The sequence below is a fragment of the Tiliqua scincoides genome, chromosome 2, assembly GCF_035046505.1.
Source record: "Tiliqua scincoides isolate rTilSci1 chromosome 2, rTilSci1.hap2, whole genome shotgun sequence".
Lineage (NCBI taxonomy): Eukaryota > Metazoa > Chordata > Lepidosauria > Squamata > Scincidae > Tiliqua > Tiliqua scincoides.
Window position 1 is genome coordinate 154,288,294 of NC_089822.1, and position 12,415 is coordinate 154,300,708.

Below are 12,415 nucleotides of genomic sequence, written 5' to 3' on the forward strand. Positions count from 1 at the left end.
TTGAATTGATGCTTGTGACACTTGGATATGACAAAGCAGCCAAGTCCCTATAAAAATAAATGGAAAAAAGGCAGAGTCCAAGAATACCCCAGCCTTAAAACATACCACTGTGCACTTACAGTTGATGTTCTTTGTGCGTTTTCTACATCTTTGGCCTTGGAAACTACTGTGTAATGGTGTGTGGCACGTCATGTGCTTCTGTTATCTGAGTTTAGCTGACTCTGCTATGCCAGCTTGTTGGCTGTCTGGTGGTCACATGCTGTATTTGTCATATTAGTTATTCCTGTTGGGAATTATTTGCCCTTCCCCTGCCCCATCGCTGCCTTGTTCCTCCTTCCTCTGCTCCTGTTCCCACTCTTTTTTTCACTCTCCCTTACCCTGTCTCTCTCTGCCCCAACAAAGAAGGGGGCAAATTTTCTTTGCATGTTCAGGAAGGAGTTCCAGGAGGTTGGATCAAATTTTGGATTTCTCCCCCTGGTAGGATAGAGGTCCAGAAGGGCCCCCTTTCTTGGGTATGCCCCTACATATTTTAGGGGAAGTGCACTTCAGGACCCTTGGAGGAATGAGTGCAGCCTGAGGGGTAGCCTATTCCCATGCTTTCAAGGCATGTGCATTACATGTTCCCTTTTTCCGTATATCTGTTTTTGTGCTGTATTTCTACAAATTTCTGTGAGTATGGGTCCTAAAGAACAGAAGAAGATGAAAAAACTCATAAGAGACTTGCTCATAGTTTGCAACTAAAGCTTGAGGTGCTAAATCTCATTATGTGATGATAGAACTTTTGAAATGTTTTCGTCATTGACTTTGACTCTTTGTTGATACTGTATAATGTTATTAATTGTTTATTCTATTTGATCATGCCACACAACTTTCTCCTTATGGTATTAGGCATTTAGGGTAATTTTTAAGTGAACTTGGAACAGCTCTGGTCCCATTAAAATGAATGTGATAACTGTAGGCGTTATCCAGATTTTTGCTATGAAGGCCATTTTCAGGAACGAATTAAGTACAGATAGTGGGGGGAGGGGGAGAGAGAATATCCAAACTCATATGGCATGCAAATTAAAGTAATTTCAAATGCTAAATATTAAAACATGTACTTTGAGTGGGAAAATAATACATTTAAAATTTCAACAGCACTGAGGGAGTTGACATGTTGTTATTTTATCCTGGAGGCCGTATTATGCAGAAGCAAACACCGAACGCTCTCACAATAGAAATACTAATCTTCTCTAATTTTAGAGAACAGTTTATTCTTGAAATGTCCAGTCCTTATCACTTTCTATACTTCTCTAGGGAAATTACATATCAGAACCACCCTAGCTTAATTCATAGTCAGTAAAAGAAAGAGACCCTTTCATTATCGTCAATTTAAATATAGTATGGTACTATGTGTCAGCTGATTCTAATGATGGCTTGATTTCAGCATCTATTATGTCTCTGAATGTAATTCTATTTTGCTTTAGAAGGTGACACTAGCTATAGGGAAAGTAAACCAAGAAAACTGAAATACACATTTTTTAAGTAGTTCAACAACACAGATTTGATAGAAAACCATCAAATAAACTACATGACCAAGACAAGATTTTTGAAAACTCTCTCCAACCAGTCAGGTTTTAAGGAATCCTTGTGTGTGTGAGGGCGCAATCCTATTCTGTGCTGGAACAGGCAAGCCAAGAGGCTTGTGCTGTATCCAGCACAGGATATGGGCCCAAAGTGGCTTAGCCAGAGGTAAGGGGAAACTCTTCCCCTCACCCCCAGGTAAGACACCCTGGCCCTTATGGGTCTCCTTGGACTTGCTCCACCTCCTGAGGTGGCACAAGTCAAAGGAGAGGGGATCGGCTTGAAACTGCTCTGAACTCCCCGGGAACTGGGGTTGGGATCTGACATAACTGCTGGGTTCCATCCCCTCCTCCCGCTCCCCACCTGCCCGCCCTCCCTCCGCCCTAGAATGTCTCCCTTCCACCTCCTCCCCGCCCAACCCAGAGTCTTGTGTCGGCCAAGCTCAGTGCTTCCGTCGGCGCAGAAGCTTAGGCCAACCCCCGCAGGTCAGCACGCCTCCGCACGCCAGCCTAGCCAACTCACGAGGAGGTCGGCACAAGAGACTGTGCCAGCCCAAGCACTTCTCTGGATTGTGCACACGCACACATTAGGTAATTATGGATTGTAAAGGCTACAGTTAAATTTATGATTGATACAAGTGTTCAAATGTATCCTACCACAACACAAGGACAAGATTTTCCAGGTGGATGACATACTAAAATAAAACTCCAAAATAGCTTTTAATAAACAAAGAATAAAAAGTACATTAGAACAAAGATAATAAAACTCCTGCAGTTTAAAGTATATCAAACCAAACAACAGTAACAGAGATTTTTATATCTGATTAAAACACAGATCTGGCAAAGACCTGCTGGAATAAAGTTGTAAGATAAACATTAGAGGACAGCACAAAGCTAGGATGCCACAAAAGTAAACCTGCATCATAGCCATTCTTCTATCTGGAAAATGCTTTACTGCAACTATTGAACGCCTATGATCTGCATAGTTGTGTGCTAACACCCCATGCTCCATCTCCCCCTCCTCACTCACTCTCTCAACTAACTTCTCTTCCACAGGAGTCTTTAAGTGCTTGCCAAGCGTATCTGGAGCAACTGACCTGGTTTGAAAATAAGATATCACTTCTAGCTCTCTGGGTGCATAGCCACGATATGGTGGGAAAAAAAAATTCTCATACCCGTTTATTATCTATGGTAATTTGAACTTTGCAAGCCAGCTTTAACCTCAGTTACTCCATGTGTGTACCCTGCCCATCTTCAACAAGCATTATATGATCATGGTATCATGTAAATTAAAAAAAAAAGAATCTGGACTTGCAACGGAAACACACCTATCCTATGGTACAGTGTGTGTTTATCTCACTTAAGCTGGTTTATATTAAAGCACTTTTTACTGAGGCATGGCCCTCACAGTACCCTCCTTTCAGTGGAATCGGTTTCCTACCTTGATGTAAGATGCACAAAGATACTCTTGGGTCAGACCAAGAGAAACGTAATTTTGCTTGCATGAATCTGTGAACCTCTCCATTGACCACTATGGGCGCAATCCTAACCAACTTTCCAGCACTGACCTAGCTACAATGCAGCTCCAAGGTAAGGTAACAAACATCTTGTTACCTTGAGGAAGCCCCCTTGACTGCCTCCCCTCTACAGGATGCAGTGCACGCCACACCGGCACAGTTATGTTAGTGCTGGAAAGTTGGCTAGGATTGCGCTCTATGTCTGGCATATTCCATATTACTGGCGGTTGGCCCTCTGGATGGTGAGGGAGGGAAAGGGGAGATAAAAGGAGACTTAGAGATGGCAGAGAAATTAAACGAGTTCTTTGCATCTGTCTTCACGGCAGAAGACCTTGGGCAGATACCGCTGCCCGAACGGCCCCTCCTAACCGAGGAGTTAAGTCAGATAGAGGTTAAAAGAGAAGATGTTTCAGACCTCATTGATAAATTAAAGATCAATAAGTCACCGGGCCCTGATGGCATACACCCAAGGGTTATTAAGGAATTGAAGAATGAAGTTGCAGATCTCTTGACTAAGGTATGCAACTTGTCCCTCAAAACAGCCACAGTACCAGAAGATTGGAGGATAGCAAATGTCACGCCTATTTTTAAAAAGGGAAAGAGGGGGGACCCGGGAAACTATAGGCCGGTCAGCCTAACATCCATACCGGGTAAGATGGTGGAATGCCTCATCAAAGATAGGATCTCAAAACACATAGATGAACAGGCCTTGCTGAGGGAGAGTCAGCATGGCTTCTGTAAGGGTAAGTCTTGCCTCACGAACCTTATAGAATTCTTTGAAAAGGTCAACAGGCATGTGGATGCGGGAGAACCCGTGGACATTATATATCTGGACTTTCAGAAGGCATTTGACACGGTCCCTCACCAAAGGCTACTGAAAAAACTCCACAGTCAGGGAATTAGAGGACAGGTCCTCTCGTGGATTGAGAACTGGTTGGAGGCCAGGAAGCAGAGAGTGGGTGTCAATGGGCAATTTTCACAATGGAGAGAGGTGAAAAGCGGTGTGCCCCAAGGATCTGTCCTGGGACCGGTGCTTTTCAACCTCTTCATAAATGACCTGGAGACAGGGTTGAGCAGTGAAGTGGCTAAGTTTGCAGACGACACCAAACTTTTCCGAGTGGTAAAGACCAGAAGTGATTGTGAGGAGCTCCAGAAGGATCTCTCCAGACTGGCAGAATGGGCAGCAAAATGGCAGATGCGCTTCAATGTCAGTAAGTGTAAAGTCATGCACATTGGGGCAAAAAATCAAAACTTTAGATATAGGCTGATGGGTTCTGAGCTGTCTGTGACAGATCAGGAGAGAGATCTTGGGGTGGTGGTGGACAGGTCGATGAAAGTGTCGACCCAATGTGCAGCGGCAGTGAAGAAGGCCAATTCTATGCTTGGGATCATTAGGAAGGGTATTGAGAACAAAACGGCTAATATTATAATGCCGTTGTACAAATCGATGGTAAGGCCACACCTGGAGTATTGTGTCCAGTTCTGGTCGCCGCATCTCAAAAAAGACATAGTGGAAATGGAAAAGGTGCAAAAGAGAGCGACTAAGATTATTACGGGGCTGGGGCACCTTCCTTATGAGGAAAGGCTACGGCGTTTGGGCCTCTTCAGCCTAGAAAAGAGACGCTTGAGGGGGGACATGATTGAGACATACAAAATTATGCAGGGGATGGACAGAGTGGATAGGGAGATGCTCTTTACACTCTCACATAATACCAGAACCAGGGGACATCCACTAAAATTGAGTGTTGGGCGGGTTAGGACAGACAAAAGAAAATATTTCTTTACTCAGCGCGTGGTCAGTCTGTGGAACTCCTTGCCACAGGATGTGGTGCTGGCGTCTAGCCTAGACGCCTTTAAAAGGGGATTGGACGAGTTTCTGGAGGAAAAATCCATTATGGGGTACAAGCGATGATGTGTATGCGCAACCTCCTGATTTTAGGAATGGGTTAAGTCAGAATGCCAGATGTAGGGGAGAGCACCAGGACGAGGTCTCTTGTTATCTGGTGTGCTCCCTGGGGCATTTGGTGGGCCGCTGTGAGATACAGGAAGCTGGACTAGATGGGCCTATGGCCTGATCCAGTGGGGCTGTTCTTATGTTCTTATGTTCTTATGTCCTCCAACTTGAAAACTGGTATGGGTTTCTAATTTGGAAACTACTATTCACTGGGTCATAGAATGGAATATTTCATTCTCATTACTCTCTTTCACTTAAATATGAATAGGTTTGGTTTAATCTCTGGAGGGAAATAATATTGATTTGAGAAAATCAACATGTTTTAAAGACTGACATTAACAAGCCTTGTTTACACTTGCAATTATGCTGAAGTGACTGTTCTTCAGGAAAAATTCTGAGGCAAGTCTGGTCTCATTTTTAACAACATCTGTAAGAGGTCAATTTCCCTCCTCTTTTTCTTGCGTTGAGTTCATTCTCACACCACATATTCATGCACTGTTAAACTGATATTTCACTTCATTCTTGCCCCAGTGAAAGGAATGGTAAATGCTTAGTTAAAAGGATTGCCAAATGCCCTGTGCTATGCAATCCTGGCATTCTGAAGAGTGTCCATCTTTCATTAGTGAGAGTTCACATTAACACTTGCACAGACCAGAGTACTTAATTCAGCCATCTAACCCTCAACTCTTCCACACAGTGAATGCTAGTATCAGGTCTGGCTGATGTATGGGCACTGCCTGAGGCAACCCAACCCAACATGGTTGCCCTGTCTGTCCCCACAAAAGAAACACATGCATGCATATGAGCATGCACCCTCTTCCCAGGTAAATAAGGAGATGGGAGGGATGGAGATAAGTCCATCCCCTTCCCTTTAGATGCTCTCGTTTCTCCATGCCGGTCCTGTTTCAAATGAACAGGAAGAGTGAAGCAATGTTGGGCTTCCAGCATACTCTGCTCTTCCTGTTCACTTGCAGAAGGAGGCTATGCTGAGAACAGCTGTAAGGCAGGTAAGAAAAGGGAAGCAGGCTCAGCTTAGCCCATCCTTCATGGGAAAGCCCATCCTTTCCTAAGCAACTGGGTGAGGAGGAAGAGTAAGGAGGCAGCCATGCAGGGTTTACCTCCCCTCTTTTCCTTCAGTGGCTCTGGAAAGAGAAGGATGCTGCCATAATCAACAAGTGGGAAGAGAATTCGAGCACCAACCGGAGCAGCTCCACCAGCAGCCAGCTGGAGGGTTTGGCAGACAAATATGCCATCTTCCAAGATGCCCAAGAGGGGCATCTTCCACCTCTTCCCAACTCACGGCTTGACACTAGCATTTCAGGTTGTTTCATGAACAGGCTGATCCTGGCTAGTATTGCGATGACCAGGTTACATTTACATTTTCATTCTGCTCTCATGTATCCCAGATCTGGAATGCAGCATATGTTATATGATCAGAAGTCTCACAAAGAATGATGACCCTCACAGTAGCTGAAGGCAGATTCTCAATGAATGCTGAATATACGTATTATTCAGTTAACCAAATCCCTGCAAGGCAACTGTCCATAGCTTGCCCATATCCTCTTCTTGTCTGCTTGGTACAGAGAACTATGGAATCTGCACAGGCCACATAGCTGAAATAGCAGGAGGAATGCTATTGGTGTGTATATCTTTTTTCCAGTTAACTGCTTTCGGTAGCTATTGGATACAGGGGAGGTTTAGCTGGGAATGTAATTTATGTGGGTAAAATAGATGAATAAGAAAAACACATCATTAAAGGAAAGCATTGGTTCTCCAGATTCCTCTGGGGGACTCCTATTCTGCCTGCATGGGGATGGTGGCAAAAGGGAGGGCAAGAATTATACACATAGCCAAGAATTATATCCATGGTTATACCCACAGCCAGCCAGGATTGGTATCTCAGTCTCCCAGATATATGGTAGCCAGGGCCCTTCTGGTCAATCAGCATGGCCAGGAGACAGGGTCTGGAGTACAGCCCTGGGAGGAAACTTACATTTCTGTGTTTATGCCTAGGATGTATCAGGAGGCTGGGCTTCAGGAGTCCAGCAGGTTCTTTAGACCTGATAATAAAGAAATAATTCATATTTCCAACAACTTGAGAAGTCAGCTTCTGCATTGCTCTTGCTTAGGATGCTATTATATCATCGCCAGACTATACACAGGTGGGAGAGCACATTTGTATTGGGGCTGTCTGCATTTTACGCTCAATTCATAGATAAAGCAACAGAAAATTAATAAATAAAAATACGCCAGTAGGAACACCGGCTCCAGGCCCTTTCTAATCCCAGCATGTCATGGACACTGTTCCATTGTTTCCTTGTACACCACCCCTTGCCACCACAGAAAAATTACTGGGATCTTTTAGTCAGCAGAAATCAGCCCATTCCTCTTCTCACTGCAGGAAGTGCAAGAAACCATCACTAACAATTATAACCCCCACAGCTCAGATGACTTCACCTTTCAGGTTCCAGATGCCAATGTACAAGCACCTGGGAAAACAACACTTTGAGGTAACTGGAATCCACAACTGGCAATAATGTTCTCATTTAAGCTGAGAGTAGTGAATGAGGTGAGTTCAAGAACATGGTCAGCTTATCTGACAGGAAAGCCATTAGTTACAAAAAGAATTTGAAAATAAACTACAGCCTGCATTGCACACTTTAACCTTGCTGTTGCACTCTTCATGAGGTCTCTGTAACCTCAAGCAAACTCAAAGCTTAGGACAAAACGATTGTAAAGAGCTGTGTGTTCTTTACCCCACCAGGGCAGTCAGTTTAATAGCAGATATTTTACCCCGAATTTTGTGTGTGTGAAAAAATAAACCTCACTTTAATTCCCCACTGGTAAAATCCCCCAGGCTATTCAGGACAGGAGGTGGGATAAAAAACACACACAGGTGTGTGATGGACAGATGACTTCAAACATGTGCAAAGAAGTGTGAACCAAGGTGCTTCCTGATCACAGAACTAATCTCTCCTATTCCATTTCAAACAGGTGTCTTGTCTCCTGCTTCTGACATCTTAGGTGGTGCCAGCATCTAGCAGCAGCACCTTTCAGCTTGGTAAGAACCTTGCAAACACTGGCATATAAATACCAAATGAAGATCTAGTTCTTGCAACTGATCTATACTGCCTCTTTCCTCTGATTTCCATGATTAAAGGTATGCCTAGTATATAGCCGTAGCTCAGAGAGACTGAAAGCCTGCAGCAGCAGCAGGCTCCTCACATTTTATTATATGTGCCAGTAATTACCTGTGAGTTCTTCCCATTCACACATGCTTCCTCCTCACAGAGTTTCAGACCTCCATGTTTTAATCAACTGAAATAAATGCATTTCTCTCTTGAAATTTGTACATTTTCACCTATCCAACCCCCAAAATTAATTTAGATGCAGTGCCTGGGATAAGCCTGTGCTGGCCTGCTGGGTTGACTTGGAGCTGCACCAGCAATTTTGCTGGGGCAAGTTCACATTGACCTGGGTGGAAGGGGGACAGGATATCAGTGGCACTGCTGCTGCTGAAACCACCACCTTCCCTGCCTCAATCCACCTGACCCCAATCTCCCTCTCCCTGCCCTGTTCCACCATCTCCCTGCCTTCCTCCCACTCCCTGCACTGATTTACTGGCACTAGCAGGCATACTCTGGCCACTGGTACATAGACCTGGCCATTCTGAATGGTGCATTGCGTTTTGTGACAGCCAAAAAGGGCCTTATGCCGCCAGAATGCTCTTTCTGGCGGTGCTATAATAGCATTGGGTTATTGTACAAATCAATGGTAAGGCCACACCTGGAGTACTGTGTCCAGTTCTGGTCGCCACATCTCAAAAAAGACATAGTGGAAATGGAAAAGGTGCAAAAGAGAGCGACTAAGATTATTACTGGGCTGGGCACCTTCCTTACGAGGAAAGGCTATGGCGTTTGGGCCTCTTCAGCCTAGAAAAGAGGCGCCTGAGGGGGGACATGACTGAGACATACAAAATTATGCAGGGGATGGACAGAGTGGATAGGGAGATGCTCTTTACACTCTCACATAATACCAGAACCAGGGGACATCCACTAAAATTGAGTGTTGGGAGAGTTAGAACAGACAAAAGAAAATATTTCTTTACTCAGCATGTGGTCAGTCTGTGGAACTCCTTGCTGCAGGATGTGGTGATGGCATCTGGCCTGGACGCCTTTAAAAGGGGATTGAACAAGTTTCTGGAGGAAAAATCCTTTACGGGTTACAGACCATGATGTGTATGTGCAACCTCCTGATTTTAGAAATGGGCTATGTCAGAATGCCAGATGCAAGGGAGGGCACCAGGATGAGGTCTCTTCTTATCTGGTGTGCTCCCTGGGGCATTTGGTGGGCCGCTGCGAGATACAGGAAGCTGGACTAGATGGGCCTATGGCCTGATTCAGTGAGGCTGTTCTTATGTTCTTAACACTGACTGGCAGTGACTTTCAGGTTGGCCTTTTTCTCTGGCCTACCTGGAGATGCCAGAGATTGAACCTGGAATCTTCTGGGCGCACTACAGGTGCTCCTCCACTAAGCTATGTTCTTTCCCCATAGCAGGTTTACATTCAGCTTCTACAGAAATCAGCATAGGAACAAGTAAACAGATCCAGGGGCATACATTAAGCACAGAAATTCTTAAAGCAAAAAAGGCTGTAGTTATGTGGGGGTGGGTGGGCTGGGATGAGGGACTTGCATGGAACTTCTGTCCATACTAATTATGAATGATGCTTTTAATGAAGCACAAGCTTTTTGATGAGAAAACTTGGAGAGAGTGAAGCAGAAACAAAGGGTGGCAGATCAATCAATAGCAAATCTGCAGCAACTGTTACCCTGCACATGCCCAATCTCGTCTGATCTTGGAAGCTAAGCAGGGTCAGGCCTGGTTAGTACTTGGATACTGGGTGCTGTAGGCTTATACCATAGTCTTTCGAGACTGAAGGTTGCCAACCAAATCTGCAGCAAATCATGCCCCCAAAAATGATCAGGCAGAGAGGTCAGTGCTTTCAATGTTGCTTGTGCAAGCAATCAGATGTGGTACAGGAGAAAGAAGCAACATGAGACTGTGGCAACCCTGGTCTGATCTCTCCTTGTCCAGGAAGCAACCAAAACAGGAATGCTTTCCATCTGTTGCCTTCTTGCCACCTAGCAGCTTCTGCAAACAAAACAGGTTAAGTGAAGGCAGCTTGTTTTCTTGGAGAAGTGACCAGGTGAACTGGAAGAAGTCAGCATGAACACCCACCACACCCTCTTAACTTTAACTCCACTTCTACAAACAACAGGATGGACAGAGCATGCTGGGAACAGAAAAGAGACCAAGGGTGGGACACTCCAGGATCACTGTACTGCTGCCTCCTTGCCCAGCCAACTGTCAGGGATGTGCTCAAGGCATGGAACCCAAGTCCTGAGTCAGTGACCCTGCAACTTGACTTGTCTCAAGAGACATAGCATGTGACCGTTGCAACTCAACCCAATAGAGTCATTTCGAGTCATTCTGAGAAATGAGTCAAGTTGAGAAGGGTGGCAAAAAAAAAAAAAAAGCCTTCCTCCTCCCCTCAACCCTCAACCCCAGTCCTGCCTCCTGGAACCTACCCCCCCCCCCCCACACACACACCAAGTCTGCTGCCATCTTTCAGAATGCAGGGCAGGAGGTCTGGTCTAGAGGGTAGAGCCTCCGTCTGCCTGAAGATAACATCCACAAGGTCGCCAGTTCGAGGCCACCGGCACCGTGCGACCTAGAAGCAGCTGACAAGCTGAAGCCGAGACATTCCATCTGCTCTGAGCGTGGGAGGATGGAGGCCAGAATGTGAAGCCAGATCGGAATGAAACACCTGAATGTAGTGGTTCTTGAAAGAAAGAACCTTCTTTCAATTGTAAAAATCCCTATTTAATAAGGGATTTAGATAAGCCTGCCTATGTAAACCGCCTTGAATAAAGTCTTGAATAAAGACCAAGAAAGGCGGTATATAAATACCTGTTAAAAAAAAATGCCTGCTTCCGGATCGCCCACAAGATCTTCCGTGCAATGTGAAAGCAGCAAAGAAAAAGTAAGCAAGAGAACACACACACAAAAGAGAGTTGGGACTTGAGGCATTTTGAGTCCCAACTCTTTTTTTCAAGTCACTGGCCCCATGCTGTGAGTCAGGTTGGGAACTGTGACATCCATGACTGGAGCCAACTCTCGAAAACAGTGTTTTTGAGTGACTCAAGCTGAGTCATCCCGAATGACCATTCCTGCCAACCGCTTCCTTAAACAGGTAGAGTAAACATGCCTGTAGTCCAGCCCAGTTGATGAAATGGCCAAGCAAATGGAAGGAGAAAGACTTGGGTTGAGGTGCATGCAAAAACAAAACAAAAATAGCAACAGAAAATTAGCGTGTCCTTCAGCATGGGCAAGGCTTGGAACACTTGGGAAAGCTTAGTCTGTGTGATCTGTGCTGTTTTTCATTGTCGCATATGCACTGAGGCGAAAAGACAGTAACAAATTGGATCAGTTTGGATTATACTATCTGCCAGTTCCACCCACCACAGAATGAGGGATCCAGATGGGCCACCCTAGGCTAGACCATCATGTGAAGCAGAATGGTGTGCTGGGCGGGGGAGGTGAAACATAATGGGCAGAGCTGGTGGACAGTATCAAATGATCCAGCCCAAATCCCCCCATCACGCTAGCAGCAGCTTGGAGTGGGAATGGTTCTGATTGGGTTCCTTATGCTGATAAAAAGCTACTGAAATGCACAGGGAAGGGTGGAAAATTCCTTCATATTCAGATTATATGTGATAAGTTGTATTGGAATCGTGGAAGATCTGGCGAGGGGGTAGATATGGTGTCAGCAGTGGCCCCTTTAAGGGTAAGGCCTGGGCATCCAGCAGAGTGTGCTGCACAGCTGCAGCCACTTGAAGACAATAGGGCCCTCAGGGATATAAGGAGCACCTGAGGCAGGAAGGGTTGGTGGGTTGTAGAAGGAGTGCAGATTGGAAAGGAGACTGACTTGGCTTATTGACTTTGTACTTTGACTTGGATACTCTGACTTTGTGACTAATGGACTAACTAATGGACTGCTGGAACAGACTGCTGGAGACACTGGAGTTTGGTGTGTGGCTGCTGTGCCCAAGACCTGCTGAGGACCAAGGGTCTGCTGTAGTGGTGGGAGGCTGCTGGCAGGAGTGAGGACCTCTGCAGGTTGAACAGGCAAGCTACCCTGGAGGTGGGGTCCAGCAGGACTGCAGGGCAGAACCAGGGTCATTTGTTGGGAGAAAAGAAGGGGAGCTAATCTGCTTAAAGTGGGCATAATTCTCCAAGCAGAGCTTGGACTGGGAATCTGGCAGAACATAAGTTGAGCCATTTAAAATTAAGTGATGTTTGAACGTTTTCTGCCAAATAT

General features: G+C 45.4%; 1 protein-coding gene and 1 long non-coding RNA gene across 2 annotated transcripts in view; one reads left to right on the forward strand and one right to left on the reverse strand.

Annotated features, from left to right (window-relative positions):
- The window catches only part of CACNA1G (calcium voltage-gated channel subunit alpha1 G), a 221,334-nt gene that overhangs the window by 132,058 nt on the left and 76,861 nt on the right, over positions 1-12,415 (reverse strand). The window lies entirely within an intron of this gene.
- LOC136642024 (uncharacterized) overlaps positions 8,025-12,415 on the forward strand; it is a 45,012-nt gene continuing 40,621 nt past the window's right edge. The window contains exon 1 of the long non-coding RNA XR_010793941.1: positions 8,025-8,094. This is a non-coding gene — a long non-coding RNA (uncharacterized lncRNA). The remainder of the gene's footprint in view (positions 8,095-12,415) is intronic.